We start from the raw sequence: 16,420 nt of genomic DNA, 5'->3' as shown, positions 1-16,420 counted from the left end.
ACGGTGGCCCTGCTTTCCCATCCCCACATCCCTGCACCTTCTGGGCCCCCTGCCTTATTCCAACATCTAGCACCTTCCTTTTCCCTCCTTTGCCTGATCCAAACTGGTCTCAGGAAAGAATCCACCTCAGTCACTGAGCCCTTGAGCTCACCCTGATCAGAGGACAGCTTTTTCTTTTCCTGGGGGACATACAAGCGTCAGAGAAAAGCACACAGCAAGTGCAAGTTTTCTCTTCTTTAAAAATTGTATTTATTCATTTATTTTGGCTCTGCTGAGTCTTCATTGCTGCGCGGGCTTTTCTCTAGTTGCAGTAAGCAGGGGCTTCTCACTGCCGGCGCTTCTCTAGTTGTGGGGTGTGGGCTGCTCATTGCAGGGGCTTCTCTCGTGTGGAGCACAGGATCTAGGCACTAAGGCTTTGATAGTTGTGGTTCCTGGGCTCTAGAGCAATAGTTACAGTGTGTGGGGCTTAGTTGTTCCATGGCATGTGGAATCTTCCCAGACCAGGGATCAAACTCGTGTCTCCTGCGTCGGCAGGCAGATTCTTTACCACTGAGCCACCAGGGAAGCCCAAGTGCAAGTTTTCTAATCTGCCATCTTTCTTCTACTCTTCCAGCCCCATGGCTCTCTATCCATAATGTGGTGAGAATGAATCCTGACACCTTTTCTTACCAGCTTGCAGCAGTGTGCTCCACTCTGAGCCTCAGCATCCTCATCCATAAAATGGGCAAACAGTGCCTACCTTTCCAGGCACTATCCAAGGTTGAGGCACTCATGTACTGTAGGGGCACTTGGAGGATGCCCAGCAGCAACAGCTTTTGTTACAATCGTAGGCTTAGAAGCGGGCAGGAGGCCTCCCCTGGGTCCCCCACTCACATCCCTTAAAGTGCTGGGTTATGCGCTGGGAATTTCAGAGGAAGAAACCCCAGTTCATGCTTCTGAAGGTCTTTGGGGGAGCTGACAGCACAGCAGGAAAAGAGTGACCAAAGTCCAGAGGCACCAAGAGTAAACTAACCCCCAAGGATCACAGAACGAGAGACTGGAATGCCAGGTCTGTGACAATGAGCTGTAAAATTAACTGTGAAATTAACCCCAGCTGAGGTGCTGAGACTGAGAGCTTCCCATCCCCACTCTTCGTCTAACTGCCAGAGAGCCTCTGGGCCTACATCTCCTCACCCCTAAAACAAGAGATTTGGACCAGATTAATGTCTACGGTCTGCTTCTGGTCTCACACGCTAAACTGTTTTTAATTCTCTCACTTCAAACAACTGCCACCCTTTCCACCTTTCTTCTTTCCGTGTACAGTTTTTAATGCAATAAACAAACTAAAGATTCCTGCTCACACAGAGTACACACTTAAAACAGGGTGGTGAGGGGCGGCAATAAAAAGAAGCATGATGTGCAGGAAGCCAGGTGGATAGAAGGGCTCTAGAGAAACAGCAGGCAGAGGCTAGGAGGTGGGGAGTAAGAGGGGGTGCTATTTTAACCGAGAAATGTCTTCTCCAGAGACAGAAGATGAGTGAAGACCAGGAGGAGGAGAGAGAGAGAAGTGTGGACAGCTGACTGGCCGTAACAGGAAGCCAGATGGAGAGGCAGAGCGCGGATGCAGGTGGCAGGTAGACACGCTAGGAATCCATGAAAGCACCTCTTCCCATGATTTCTCTGTTCACAGTAAAACAAGAAGTGAGGTTATCAGCTGAGTGTAAAGATGAGGATGGAGATGTTAGTGGCTGGAGGAGAGGAGAGAAGCTATGAAGTATTTATATGAGGGAGAAACCAGTATGGACAAGCGAAACATATAATCCTTTCTGTGCTATGAAAAGCTGGTTCAAATGCTATTGCAGAGGTACAATGGAGCATTTTTTAAATCCATTCATATATTCAATTGGCAAAAGGTGAGTAAGTGCTCTTGGCTACAAACAGGTTGCTGCTGCTGCATCATTTTAGTCGTGTCCGACTCTGTAGGACCCCATAGACGGCAGCCCACCAGGTCTCCCCGTCCCTGGGATTCTCAGACAAGAACACTGGAGTGGGTTGCTATTTCCTTCTCCAATGCATGAAAGTGAAAAGTGAAAGTGAAGTCGCTCAGTCGTGTCCGACTCTAGCGACCCCATGGACTGCAGCCTACCAGGCTCCTCTGTCCATGGGATTTTCTAGGCAAAAGTCCTGGAGTGGGATGCCATTGCCTTCTCCAAGCAACAGGTTAGGCAGGGCCAAAACAGGAAGTCTTTAAGAAGGACCACCGCACCTTGCTAATGGCCAGGGTTGTCCCTGAGACAAAGACTTGAATGCAAATAGTTTGTTTGGGAGGTGGAGGTAGGAGCATGGGGAAACGACCCAAGAAGGGAAGAAGTCAATCCAGGGTTTATTAAGGAGCAGATTACTTCTGTGGACAATCTCACCAGGGGCCTCTGGGAGACTACGTAAAACAGACTCATCCCAACAGAGGAAGCTGGGTATCCACATGCCATCACTGGCTGTGGGCTGCTCCTGGGTTGTGCACAAACCCTGGCCTTTCCAGCGTGCTCCAGTGAACAAAGACCTCAGGTTCGCAGTCAGAAAATGTGAGCATGTATAAGAACAGTGGGGCTTCCCAGGGGGCACTAGTGGGAAAGAACCTGCCTGCCAACACAGGAGACATAAGAGATGTGGGTTCGATCCCTGGGTCGGGAAGATCCCCTGGAGGAGGGCATGGCAACTGACTCCAGTATTCTTGCCTGGAGAATCCCATGGACAGAGGAGCCTGGCGGGCTACAGTCCATAGTGTCTCATAGAGTCAAACACAACTGAAGCAACTTAGCACGCACCCACACGTGAGAACTGTGAGTGTCAAGAAAATACGAACAGGCATCAGCAATATCTATGCCACTGCTGGAAGCCTCTGGATTTAGATGAAAGAGTATATGTCTCCTTACGTATAAGACGCAGTCTTCCTTTCAAAGAATTAATTTATTGGAGGAGGCTAAGAATAGGCTCGAGCCTGAAAGAAAGAAAAAAGAAAATAAATCTAAGAGAAGAAACAGGAAGCACAAGCCAAAAAACACCAAGTGAGTCTAGTCTACATGGGGTCAGAGGAGAAAGAGGTCTTCAGGGATGGAATGGAAGGCTTCGCAGAGGAGGGTACCCAACTGGGTGGCAACTGGATGAACAGAAAAAGCAACAGAAGGCTTCGGGCGGGGGGAACCTGCTTTCCTGGGGCAGGCCTATTCTGCCTTTGTGGCCAAAACGGACCCAAAGACAGACGGCGGCTGCTGCTGACTCGGGGGCTCCAAGGTGTGGCAGAGAAAGACTGATGATCATCCAGAGCCACCTCTGGCCACCTGCGCCCTGCAGGTGCGAGACTGCCTTGATTTGCAGCCGAAGCTTCTGTTTGGGAAGCAGTCGTGGTTCAGCAGCTCCGCTTCAGGGAAGCGTAAAACAAAGGAGATTCTCACGGGTTGTTATAAAGCAGTCTCAAAAATATATCTGTGATATCCAACCTTCCTGCACAGGGCAGCTGCGGAAGACACAGCCGTGATTCACCACAACAAATGATCCCGCCGCATCCTCCTTCCTGCAATGCCACCAAAGTTGGAAAATTTTGGACTGTGTTTTACCCACCCCTGGTCCCCACACTCAGAGGAGGGGGGTGGGCTGAGCATTTGAATAGCGTCTTCTGACGAGGATGAATTAATTAGGACAACACAATCACAGACATCCACGTGGGTTTAGGTGTTCTAATGAGGCTGATGATTGGATGATGCTGAGTAAGGTCAGCATGGCCTGGGGGCCTGATTGCTGTTCTCTCTGCCTGGAGATCTGTGGTGCCCCTGGAGTTAACCCCCTCCATTCCTGAGCATATCTTTCTCCCATCCCCACACTCTGAGCTACAAACTCTTGCCTAGTTTTCACCATCAGTCTTACGTCCTTGCTTCCAAACTCATCCTTTTGGGGCCAGATAGCTGATAAACTAATCATCCTCAAACAGAACTGGGTTCAGTTTGCCCCTGGGGCTCAGGAACATTAATAGCTCCTTGTGACCCAAAGAATAAAATCCACATTTGAACACAGGTCCCCCATCAACCGTCTCTGGCCCCTTGCCTTCCACCATGTCAGCCCCCTACTTCCCATCAAGGCTGTCTGCATTGGCCAAATTCCTCAACCTGTTCTCCCGCTGTGAGTCTTGTTAGTTCTGGTCCAGACTGTCACTTTTCCACTCTCCCCACCTTGAAGAAGACTGTCCTCTCATCAGCAAATCCCTTTCTGTGGCTGAAGCAAAAGCGGTGCCAACTCTGAACCTTCCCAAAGACGAAATAGCGCTGGGTGATGAGTGATCAGGTACGTCCGTCAGGTCGAGACCCACACGCTCGATGATTGAATGAGCAAAGGAAGGAGCCCTTCCTGGGCACCCGCCTCTGAGTCTGATAATCCTCCCTGTTATGGTGAAGTTTGGGCAAGAGCAGGTCTACCTTCTGGTTTAATTGGTGGCGATTAGTGACTCTGCGGAGTAGATTTCAGTGTTTTGTCGTGATGCCTGTGTTTTGGAACTGAACGACATTCCTAGGGAGAGAACCTGGCAGATAATCCAGCACTCAAATTTAAACTCAGCTTTTGTTTCACTCTGCTCATGCACCACACAGGCAGTGGTTGTCAGGAAATGGTGATAAGAAAATGTTATTTCCTACTGGAAATGACCTTTTCTCCCCCCGGGGAACAGTACACTTCAGCGATCGTGCAGATGGCGGTCCACTTGCAGGGCTGTTGGTGTCAGTCTCCCCCCACCTACCCCGATTTGGCTGTAAGCTCTCTGCCTGTTTGCTTCACTCTCGGCTTCTCAGTCCCTCGCATGTGGCAGGTCCTCAACATTCAGTGAAATCAGGTACAAGAGCAAGTATTTCAAATAAGAAATGAAATCGTGACAAATGATAAATTCTAAAAAGCTGGCAGACACTACCAATGTCACATAATCCAGAAAAATACATTTGTTCACATTAAATAATTTCATTATTATTATTGATTAAAATAATTATTTAATAAAATGATTACTTTTATTAACCAAAGACATCGCCACACCCCTCGAATACTAAACTTTTAAGGACTAATAATTTTATGCATTTGATGCTTGGAAGAATTTCCACAGACTAGCTTCTGGCTTCATGTTTCAAACCTGATTTTTCTCCACTACCCACACACTTCTGGTGCCGGGTGCCATGGGCTGTCTTCAGATAGTAACCTGACTTTGGCCTACAACCTTTGTGTCCCATTACAAGGTGAATGGACAAAGGCACCAATAGAAGCCTCCGTGGAAGCTGTTCCTCCACTGGGGTGACTGTGTGTGTGTGTGTGTGTGTGTGTGTATACTCAGTCAACTCTGACTCTTTGTGACCCCGTGAACTGTAGCCCACCTGGTTCCTCTGTCCATAGAACTTTCCAGGAAAGAATACTGGAGTGGGTTGTCATTTCCTGCTCCAGGGGATCTTTCCGACCCAGGGATCAGAGTCTCACAAATCTCCTGCATTGGCAGATGGATTCTTTACCACTGAGCCACCTGGGAAGCCCCTTAATTATAGGTAGGAGTGACCAAAAACCATACATGTAACCAGCTAAACTCCAGCTGTCTACATTCTCAACTCAAACTCTCTTTATCCAGGTCTAAGAAAACCAGAGGGCCACCAGATGTGATAGAATGTGTGCTGGCAAGGAAGCTGCCCTGAAGAGTCAGCAGTTGTAAGCAACGGCTGTTTAAACATCATTGGCACATTTTATAAAAACATACGACCACGTGAAGACATCACAGGAGGTCCTGCTAGGGCTTCAGAAGGACCGGTATAGTCAAGAACCCTGAACCATAAGCCTCACAACTTCACAGGAAATCTTCACCCTCTTTGCCCTCCCCTACTTCAGGAAGGAGAATGACCAACTGAAATAACAAGAAGAAAACCATTTTGTTTTTCATTTTGTATTTTGAATTGGGGTGCAGCCAATTAACAATGTGATAGTTTCCGGTGAACAGCGAAGGTACTCAGCCATAAATATCCTTGTATCCATTTTCCCCCAAACTCCCCTTCCATCCAGGCTGCCACATAACATTGAGCAGAGTTCCTGTGCTATACAGCAGGACCTTGTTGGTGACCCATTTTAATTATAGCAGTGTGTACATGTCCATCCCAAACTCCCTAACTGTCCCTCCCCATATCCTTCCCCGTGACAACCGTAAGTTCACTCTCTAAGTCTGTGAGTCTCTTTCTGAAGAAAACTGTTTTAAATGTGCATGAGTTCATTTGCTGCAGCTGCCTTAACAAAGTACCATAGACCGGGTAACTTAAACAATAGCAGTGTGTTGTCTCATTGTTCTGGAGGCTGGAAGTCTGAGATCAAGGTGTCAGCAGAGTTGGTTCCTTTGGAGGGCTGTGAGGAAGGGATCTGATCCAGGCCCCCCTCCTGGCTTGTAGAATGATGACTTCCCTGTGTCACTTTATATCATCTTCCCCTGCTGCATGTTTTTCTCTGTGTCCAAACTGTCCCCTTTTCCTAAAGGCACCAATTACATTGGATTAGCACTCACCCTAATGACCTCATTTTAACTGGATCACCTTTGCAAAGACCCCATCTCTAAACAAGGCCACATTCTGGGTATTAGGACTCCCAACATATTATTTTGAGGGAATACAATTCAACTCACAACAGTGTAAAAATGCAAATTGGTATGTGCATCTCTGCAGAAAATTGAGGGAGAGGGAGAGAAACCCAGAGAGACTGAGAGAGAGAGAGAGAGGGAGGGAGCTGTTATCTTGTTTACACTTTGCGTTTAGAAAAATTACCTCATTAGCTGTCTGTCTACATCCAGGCCCAGCTGCAACCACTAAATCAATCATTTAGGGATCCATTTGCCTTTCTTGGACACCATAAATGGCACATTTTTGAATCTGTTTTGATTTTGGTGGCTGGTCTCAAATGTCAAAAATGATGGAGAGGATAAAGAGGCTGAAATCTGAGGACAGAAAATGGGGCCTTGTCTGGCTGAAGGATGAAACAGAAGAAGGTCAAGGGCCCAGAGAGGATGGGACAGGAAATAAGGACTGGTCTGCAATTCTAAAGTAGCCTGTGATGGCCGCTCACTTTGCATTTGAAAGAAGTAGGTTAGGGATGAGCAAGCCCTATTGACATAGAAGGCAATCTAGGGAACTTCACCCAAGAAGTGACAGAAGATGAAAATATAAATTCAAGAAAAGAGGACTTCCCTAGTGGCCCGGTGTTTAAGAATCCACCTGCCATTGCAGGGGGACATGGATTCAACCCCTGATCCAGGAAGATCCTGTGTGCTGTGGGACAACTCAGCCTGTGTGCCACAACTACTGAGCCCTCGAGCTCTAGAGCCAGTGCTCCGCAACAAGAGAAGTGACCACAATGAGAAGCTCACTTGCCCGAACGAGAGAAAGCCCATGAGAAAGCCAGCTTGCAGCAATGAAGACCCAGCACAGCAAGAACTAAATAAATAAACATTTTAAAAAATAAAATAAACTTAAGACAAGGTTGCTTAAATTATTGGCTATCACGGCCTTCTCCAGTTCATTTCTGGGAGTCCCAAGAGGTGCCTTGAAGGTGCTTAGAGCAGCTGGACATTGGAGAAGCTCTGCCCTTGCAGGAGGCACACACAGCCCTTCATGGACCCCACTTGCGGACTTGGAACTCTGGCCCCTGCTTCCTGAGGACTTGGGAACAATCACCATGGGGGGAAAGCAGAGGTGAACTGTCACAGCCCTGCAGTGTCCTTTCCTGCCCTATGCCCTTCTTCCAGCAACTGCAAGTTCTTAGAGCTACTGGTTCTTGCAAACTGAGTCCTGGAGGGAGCCCCAGACTCACAACTCAGCTACAGCCTGAGCTCCAGCCTGACAAAGAGGAAGGAGGTTAAGTGTGTGCTTTGTGAATTTGTCATTGTTTAGTCCCTCAGTCCTCTCCAACTCTTTGTGATCCTATGGACTGTAGCCCACCAGGCTCTTCTGTCCATGGAATTTTCCAGGCAAGTAGTGGGTTGCCATTTCCTTCTCCAGGGGATCTTCTCTACCCAGAGACTGAACCTGTATCTCCTGTACCTTCTGCATTGGCAGGCAGATTCTTTACAACTGAGCACACAACACACATGTGAATATGAGCCCTGTTAGCAGTAGAATCAAAAGGCACATTGGAAAAAGATGGAGAGCAGGCTTGCAATTCCAAACGATCACTATTATAGCAAAACTGGAGAATCTGCCGTGTCTCCTGGCTACATATATAGCCTGGTTTTCCTTAGACCAGGTTTTTACTAACCACACACTGTGACCCACTGGAGAATCATAAAAGCAGTTTAATGAGTTATAATCAGCCTTTGAAAGAAATAAAAAACAGGATAGAAAATTCAAAGTGCAGCATACATCAACAGTAGAGTTTGATGAAATTTCTGTTTCCCTGACAGATATGTACGTGTGTGTAGGAACAGAATGTGAACATATTTCTTCTATGACTTGAGGCAGGAGACACTAAAATGCACTGATCTAGACCAAGGCCCTTAGAATACTTAAACCTATATAACCATGTGCAGGAGAACTGGCTGGGAAGCTCATTAAAATGCAGGTTTTCAGGTACCGCTCTCAAGGAGGGCTTTTTGAACCCTTCATGGGGCCTGTGGATCTGCATTTAACAAGCTCCCCAAGTGGTTCTGACATATTTGTTCTGCAAAATATAATGCTGAACAGGGATTGCTGTATCCAGCAGGGGAGGGGGAAAAAGTGTATTTGACAGGTGCCCAATATGCTACTGGAGATCAGTGGAGAAATAACTCCAGAAAGAATGAAGGGATGGAGCCAAATCAAAAACAATACCCAGCTGTGGATGTGACTGGTGATAGAAGCAAGGGCCGATGCTGTAAAGAGCAATATTGCATAGGAACCTGGAATGTCAGGTCCATGAATCAAGGCAAATTGGAAGTGGTCAAACAAGAGATGGCAAGAGTGAATGTCAACATTCTAGGAATCAGTGAACTAAAATGGACTGGAATGGGTGAATTTAACTCAGATGACCATTATATCTACTACTGTGGGCAGGAATCCCTTGGAAGAAATGGAGTAGCCATCATGGTCAAAAAAGAGTCTGAAATGCAGTACTTGGATGCAATCTCAAAAATGACAGAATGATCTCTGTTCGTTTCCAAGGCAAACCATTCAATATCACAGTAATCCAAGTCTATGCCCCAACCAATATCGCTGAAGAAGCTGAAGTTGAACGGTTCTATGAAGACCTACAAGACCTTTTAGAACTAACACCCAAATAAGATGTCCTTTTCATTATAGGGGACTGGAATGCAAAAGTAGGAAGTCAAGAAACACCTGGAGTAACAGGCAAATTTGGCCTTGGAATATGGAATGAAGCAGGGCAAAGACTAATAGAGTTTTGCCAAGAAAATGCACTGGTCATAGCAAACACCCTCTTCCAACAACACAAGAGAAGACTCTACACATGGACATCACCAGATGGTCAACACCAAAATCAGGCTGATTATATTCTTTGCAGCCAAAGATGGAGAAGTTCTATACAGTCAACAAAAACATGACCAGGAGCTGACTGTGGCTCAGATCATGAACTCCTTATTACCAAATTCAGACTTAAATTGAAGAAAGTAGGGAAAGCCACTAGACCATTCAGGTATGACCTAAATCAAATTCCTTATGATTATACAGTGGAAGTGAGAAATAGATTTAAGGGACTAGATCTGATAGATAGAGTGCCTGATGAACTATGGAATGAGATTTGTGACATTGTACAGGAGACAGGGATCAAGACCATACCCATGGAAAAGAAATGCAAAAAAGCAAAATGGCTGTCTGGGGAGGCCTTACAAATAGCTGTGAAAAGAAGAGAAGTGAAAAGCAAAGGAGAAAAGGAAAGATATAAGCATCTGAATGCAGAGTTCCAAAGAATAGCAAGAAGAGAGAAGAAAGCCTTCCTCAGCAATCAGTGCAAGGAAATAGAGGAAAACAACAGAATGGGAAAGATTAGAGATATCTTCAAGAAAATTAGAGATACCAAGGGAACATTTCATGCAAAGATGGGCTCGATAAAGGACAGAAATGGTATGGACCTAACAAAAGCAGAAGATATTAAGAAGAGGTGGCAAGAATACACAGAAGAACTGTTCAAAAAAGATCTTCACGACCCAGATAATCACGATGGTGTGATCACTCATCTAGAGCCAGACACCCTGGAATGTGAAGTCACGTGGGCCTTAGAAAGCATCACTACAAACAAAGCTAGTGGAGGTGATGGTATTCCAGTTGAGCCATTTCAAATCCTGAAAGATGATGCTATGAAATGCTGCACTCAATATGCCAGCAAATTTGGAAAACTCAGCAGTGGCCACAGGACTGGAAAAGGTCAGTTCTCATTCCAATCCCAAAGAAAGGCAATATCAAAGAATGCTCAAACTACCACACAATTGCACTCATTTCACATGCTAGTAAAGTAATGCTCAAAATTCTCCAAGCCAGGCTTCAGCAATACATGAACCATGAACTTCCAGATGTTCAAGCTGGTTTTAGAAAAGGCAGAGGAACCAGAGATCAAATTGCCAACATCCACTGGATCATCAAAAAGGCAAAAGAGTACAAGAAAAACATCTATTTCTGCTTTGTTGACTATGTGAAAGCCTTTGACTCTGTGGATCACAATAAACTGTGGAAAATTCTGAAAGAGATGGGAATACCAGACCACCTGACCTGCCTCTTGAGAAACCTGTATGCAGGTCAGGAAGTAACAGTTAGAACTGGACATGGAACAACAGACTGGTTCCAAATAGGAAAAGGAGGACGTCAAGGTTGTATATTGTCACCCTGCTTATTTAACTTCTATGCAGAGTACATCATGAGAAATGCTGGGCTGGAAGAAGCACAAGCTGGAATCAAGATTGCCGGGAGAAATATCAATAACCTCAGATAGGCAGACGACACCACCCTTATGGCAGAAAGTGAAGAGGAACTCAAAAGCCTCTTGATGAAAGTGAAAGTGGAGAGTGAAAAAGTTGGCTTAAAGCTCAACATTCAGAAAACGAAGATCATGGCACCCGGTCCCATCACTTCATGGGAAATAGATGGGGAAACAGTGAAAACAGTGTCAGACTTTATTTTTTTGGGCTCCAAAATCACTGCAGATGGTGACTGCAGCCATGAAATTAAAAGACGCTTACTCCTTGGAAGGAAAGTTATGACCAACCTAGATAGCATATTCAAAAGCAGAGACATTACTTTGCCAACAAAGGTCTGTCTAGTCAAGGCTATGGTTTTTCCTGTGGTCATGTATGGATGTGAGAGTTGGACTGTGAAGAAGGCTGAGCGCCGAAGAATTGATGCTTTTGAACTGTGGTGTTGGAGAAGACTCTTGAGAGTCCCTTGGACTGCAAGGAGATCCAACCAGTCCATTCTGAAGGAGATCAGCCCTGGGATTTCTTTGGAAGGAATGATGCTAAACCTGAAACTTCAGTACTTTGGCACCTCATGCGAAGTGTTGACTCATTGGAAAAGACTCTGATGCTGGGAGGGATTGGGGGCAGGAGGAGAAGGGGATGACAGAGGATGAGATGGCTGGATGGCATCACCGACTCAATGGACGTGAGTCTGAGTGAACTCTGGGAGTTGGTGATGGACAGGGAGGCCTGGCGTGCTACGATTCATGGGGTCGCAAAGAGTCGGACATGACTGAGCGACTGAAATGACTGAACTGTGCTATAAGAGTCTTTAATGACAGGGAGATGCTTGCTTCATCTTAACCCGGTGTCTTGAGAAACAGAGGGCATAAGATGGGTATATGGGGCATAAAATGGATGGAGGAAGTGATAATCATCCTCTGTTTGGAGGGATAAATTCAGTATCTTGGGTACCAGTAGACCATGCTTGCTCACAAGATTCAGAGCCAGGCATGCAAAAGGGCTAAATAGTTGCCCTGAGTAAAATCATCTACTGAGTAAAATTGTCTACCTGGAGACCCAGATGGCTTTAGAGAAAGCCTAAACAAAAGAGAGAGAAACAGAGAAGAAAGAAAAAAGGAGGAAGGTATTATAAAAATGGACAGATAAAGGCAAAGAGATACAGAGAAATAGAAACCAGTTGGCATAAAGTAAGTCTGGGCTGGGTGCCATCTGGAGATCATCTCTCGTCTCTTTTGTCACAGATCCTGTGAGCAGTGAGATAGAGAGAGAGGTTACAAGACAGATTCTCTCAAACATATCCATCATTGATTAGGTCAGCACTTTTAAACTGTGGATCAAAACTCATTAGTAGGTCAAGAAATCAATTTAACACCTTGAAAAATAAAATAGAGTTGAATACCATAGAAACTACCATGGTGCCCCGAGTGCAGTTAGAATGGCTGGTTATCTATGGCTGCTGAACAAACCCAACCCAAAACTTGGTGAGCTTGGGGCAATGACATCTATTTTTTTATGATTCTGGAATTTGGGCAGGGCTCAGTGAAGACAGCTCATCTCTGCCCCCATGGGCACCAGTTGGGTGGCTCAGTTGGGACTGGAGAACTCACTTTCAAGATGCCCCATGTGCATGGCTGGCAAGTTAAGGCTGTCCAGGAGCTCAGCTCAGGTGGGCAGTCAGGGCCTCGGTGCACCAACGAGTGGCCTCTCCATATGGCTAGTTTGGGCACCCAGGGTATGACTTCTGAATTCCAAGTGGGGGTATCCCAAAAGCAGAATCCCAAGAGTAAAAGCCCTAGTGTATAAGAACTTAGCAAGCCTTCTCTTGCATCATCCTGCTAATGGCTTGCTTGAAGCCAGTTACCTGGTCAACCCCAGGGTCCATGTGGGAGGGAGACTACACAGGACATGAAGAGTGGTAAATGTGGCTCAAGGAAGACCATAAGCGTAAGCATTATCCCTGAAAAAAATGTTTTTCCCAGTTATGCATGTGTCTAATTAGTGAGTAGCCATGGAAAATATATTCCTAATAATTAATGACAGTTTGAGAAACACAGTAGCAGAGAGCTTGGGAAACGAGTAGAAGACACTTACTTTATGCCAATTTGTTTCTATTTCTCAGTTGTTTCTCTGTATTTCTTTACCCAGGGTTGGTGATGGACAGGGAGGCCTGGCGTGCTGCGATTCATGGGGTCGCAAAGAGTCAGACACAACTGAGTGACTGATCTGATCTGATCCACTTTTCTCATACCTTCCCCACCTTTTCTCTTTCTTTGTTTCTCTCTCTTTTGCTTCTCTTCCTTCCCTTGTCTCTTTCCTTCCCACTCTGCCACTGAATCATTTTTCACACTTTATCTTTCACATTCAAACATCTTCACTTTCAAATACATGCATACATAACCTTAATATAAACTGGGGTCCTATGTGACCTATTTTCTGTACAGTATCACATATAAATGAGCACAATTCAGTGGCCAAAAGTAATTTTACATTTATGTCAATTTTCCTGAATCTCTTCAAGAATAGTAATCAGATCAGATCAGATCAGTCGCTCAGTCGTGTCCGACTCTTTGCAACCCCATGAATCGCACCACGCCAGGCCTCCCTGTCTATCACCAACTCCCAGAGTTCACTCAGACTCACGTCCATCGAGTCAGTGATGCCATCCAGCCATCTCATCCTCTGTTGTCCCCTTCTCCTCCTGCCCCCAATCCCTCCCAGCATCAGAGTCTTTTCCAATGAGTCAACTCTTCGCATGAGGTGGCCAAAGTACTGGAGTTTCAGCTTTAGCATCATTCCTTCCAAAGAAATCCCAGGACTGATCTCCTTTAGAATGGACTGGTTGGATCTCCTTGTAGTCCAAGGGACTCTCAAGAGTCTTCTCCAACACCACAGTTCAAAAGCATCAATTCTTCGGCGCTCAGCCTTCTTCACAGTCCAACTCTCACATCCATACATGACCACAGGAAAAACCATAGCCTTGAATAGTAATAGGGATCGAATTTAAATTCCGGAGACAGACTCTATGAAATCCCTCTCTCTCTCTTCTCCCATTTCCCACCTGGCAGCTGCTCTAGGGTCTCCCAGTTGCTAAACCCACAAAACTTTCAACGCTCTGCCCAGAAGACATTCCCCAACCACCTCCCCTCCACTTACTCCCTCTCCTAATACAACTCAGCTTAGCCTCCAGTTCCAACACTCTCTCCCCAGTATCTTGATTCTGTCACAGAGGATTGAAAATCTAGATTGAAAAAACTGAACACGGAGAGGAGTCAAGAGAGAATCTGAAAAAAAAAACAAAAGAAAACTCTCTTTAGTTACAACTTCTTGTATAGTTATAAATTTCACCCCAGTTACACACACAAAATACAGTGTCTTAGAAAGAGTCTTCAATGGTGAGTCAGGAGAAATTGATTCTAGTTCTGGTTCTGCTGCTAATGAAATGCACAACCTTTGACAAATCATTCAGCTTCTCAGCCCCAAGCTTCCTGATCTCTGTGGTAAGTAATAATATCTATTTCTGAGGGTTGTTGTGAGGCCTAGATGAGTTTTCTTATGGCATGTGCCTGGAACACAACAGTCAAGCAAAAAGGTTAATTCCCCTAGTGATCCCTCATCTGTAAAATGGGGTAATGATATATGCCTAGCTCACCTCCCATGGTCTCTCTAAGGATCAAATTAGAAAAAGTATGTGCAAGCCCTTTATATACTATGAAGCACTGTGCTAATAATACATGGCATTTTTGGAACTTTATTGAACCTAGCAATCTCATCCCAGTCATATTTGTGTACAATGCCTTGTTCATTACAGGGCTCATAAATAGCTAACATTTTTGTGTGCAGCTATAATCATAAGAAAGTGAGGAAGCTCCCCTTCTCTATTGCCTCCCTCTCCCCCACCCCACAGTCAAGGGAATCCTGCCTCTAAGAGTATGGAAGAGGATTTTGTGACTGAACCCAAGGCGAGGTGAGGGGTTCAGTAGTTCTCAAAATGTGGTGCCTGGACCAGCAGCATCAACATCACCTAGAAAATCAAAGATGCACATGTTAGGCCCCACCTCAGATCTACTGAGCCAGAAATTCAGAGCCCAGCGACTTATTCTTCAACAAGCCCTCCAGATGATTCTGATGCACATTCAGTTTTAAGCATAATAAAGTCAGAGTAATGGCAGCGGGGGCAATGTGACTCTCCCGTGTAGATCGGATCATGGTTTTTGGCAAAGAAACCAGCCTTTGTGGTGCAAGATGGTCTACCTGTATTCAGACACTTAAAGAAAATTCCAACTATAGCACAGTGTGAAGGATAGTCAAAAGCGGTTCCTTCATCTCTGCCAAGGGCCATGTGTTTATGTCTCCCCAGAATTCATGTGTTGACATCTTAACCCCTGATGTGATGGTTTTAGGAGGTGGAACCTTAAGTAGAGGCCTGCAGGAGATAAGGGAGACTCTTCTAGGGGCAGAATATTCTAGGCAAAGGAGACCATAATCCAAAAACCCCTAAGAGGAGGGGCAGGTGGGTCTTTGAAGAGAAGCAAGGAGGACAGTCTAGCTGGAATAGGGTTAATCAGTGGATGAACAGGATGAAATCTGAGGTATAGAGAGGTTTGGGGGCAGTTCTGACAGGGCCTGGAGGCCATTGTAAGGACTCGGCCTTTACTCAAGCAGGGATGGGAGCTGCTGGGGGGCTCTGGGCAGGGAAGGACCTGCTCTGACTTGGGTTTTCATTGGCCACTGTGCTGTGAATGGACAGAATGGTAGCCAGGGTGAGACTGGGGAACCAGTGTAAGAGATTTTGCCACTGTGCAAATCTAGGCAAGAAAGAAAGATGGCTCAGACCAGACAGGCAGCAGGGGAGGCCGGAGATATCAGACAGAGATTGGAAGGTTAAAGCAATAGTTTCTACTGAAGGATAGGGTGGGCGTGTGAGAGGAAGAGGGGAATCAAAATGAGTCTAAGGGGTTTTGTCTCAAGCTACTAGAAGAAGCTGCCACTAACCATGATGGAGGAGACTGAGGGAGAGCCAGGCTTCGGCTTGAACATGTTACACGAGGTGCCCTTGAAACCGGGCGATGGTGGACAGAAGGCCGCTGATACAGGAGTCAGTGCAGAGATGAGCTCATGGGACAGAGCCAGGCCTTGGACCCCAGGATTCACAAACTACACTACTCTGAGAGAAGGGCCAGTCCCCCAAGCTCCAAAATGAAAACTCCATCATTTATAAATCATAACTGAACACAGTGTCAAGCTTCCAAATAGATTCCAAAAATTCTAATAAGTGCTAGTTTATCTGGCATCTTTCAAGCTAGGAATTCTCTTAGCTAAGATTTTCCAATGTATTCCTTTAAGAATGAATTTTTTTTTTAAGTCCACCACTTGAGAAAGGCTGGGCTGGTGATAAAGAAGCTCCATACAGTCCTTGGGACAAGACTGCACAGAGGGACAGCAGCCACAGAAGAGCTCATGCACTAGAGCACTGACATTCAACTTGAGCCC

General features: G+C 45.8%; 1 long non-coding RNA gene across 1 annotated transcript; it reads right to left on the bottom strand.

The window, feature by feature from the left end:
* Window positions 1–237: 237 nt before the first annotated feature.
* Window positions 238–4,449, bottom strand: LOC138984912 (uncharacterized). Its single transcript, XR_011462164.1, has 3 exons — window positions 4,203–4,449; window positions 2,913–2,977; window positions 238–1,659 (listed from the first exon to the last, which is right to left on the bottom strand). It is a non-coding gene; the product is annotated as an uncharacterized lncRNA (long non-coding RNA).
* Window positions 4,450–16,420: the final 11,971 nt, after the last annotated feature.

The sequence above is a fragment of the Bos mutus genome, chromosome 23 (genome assembly GCF_027580195.1).
Source record: "Bos mutus isolate GX-2022 chromosome 23, NWIPB_WYAK_1.1, whole genome shotgun sequence".
Taxonomy (NCBI): domain Eukaryota; kingdom Metazoa; phylum Chordata; class Mammalia; order Artiodactyla; family Bovidae; genus Bos; species Bos mutus.
The sequence above is the reverse complement of the archived record's forward strand: the minus strand, read 5'-3'. Positions and strand labels throughout refer to the sequence as shown.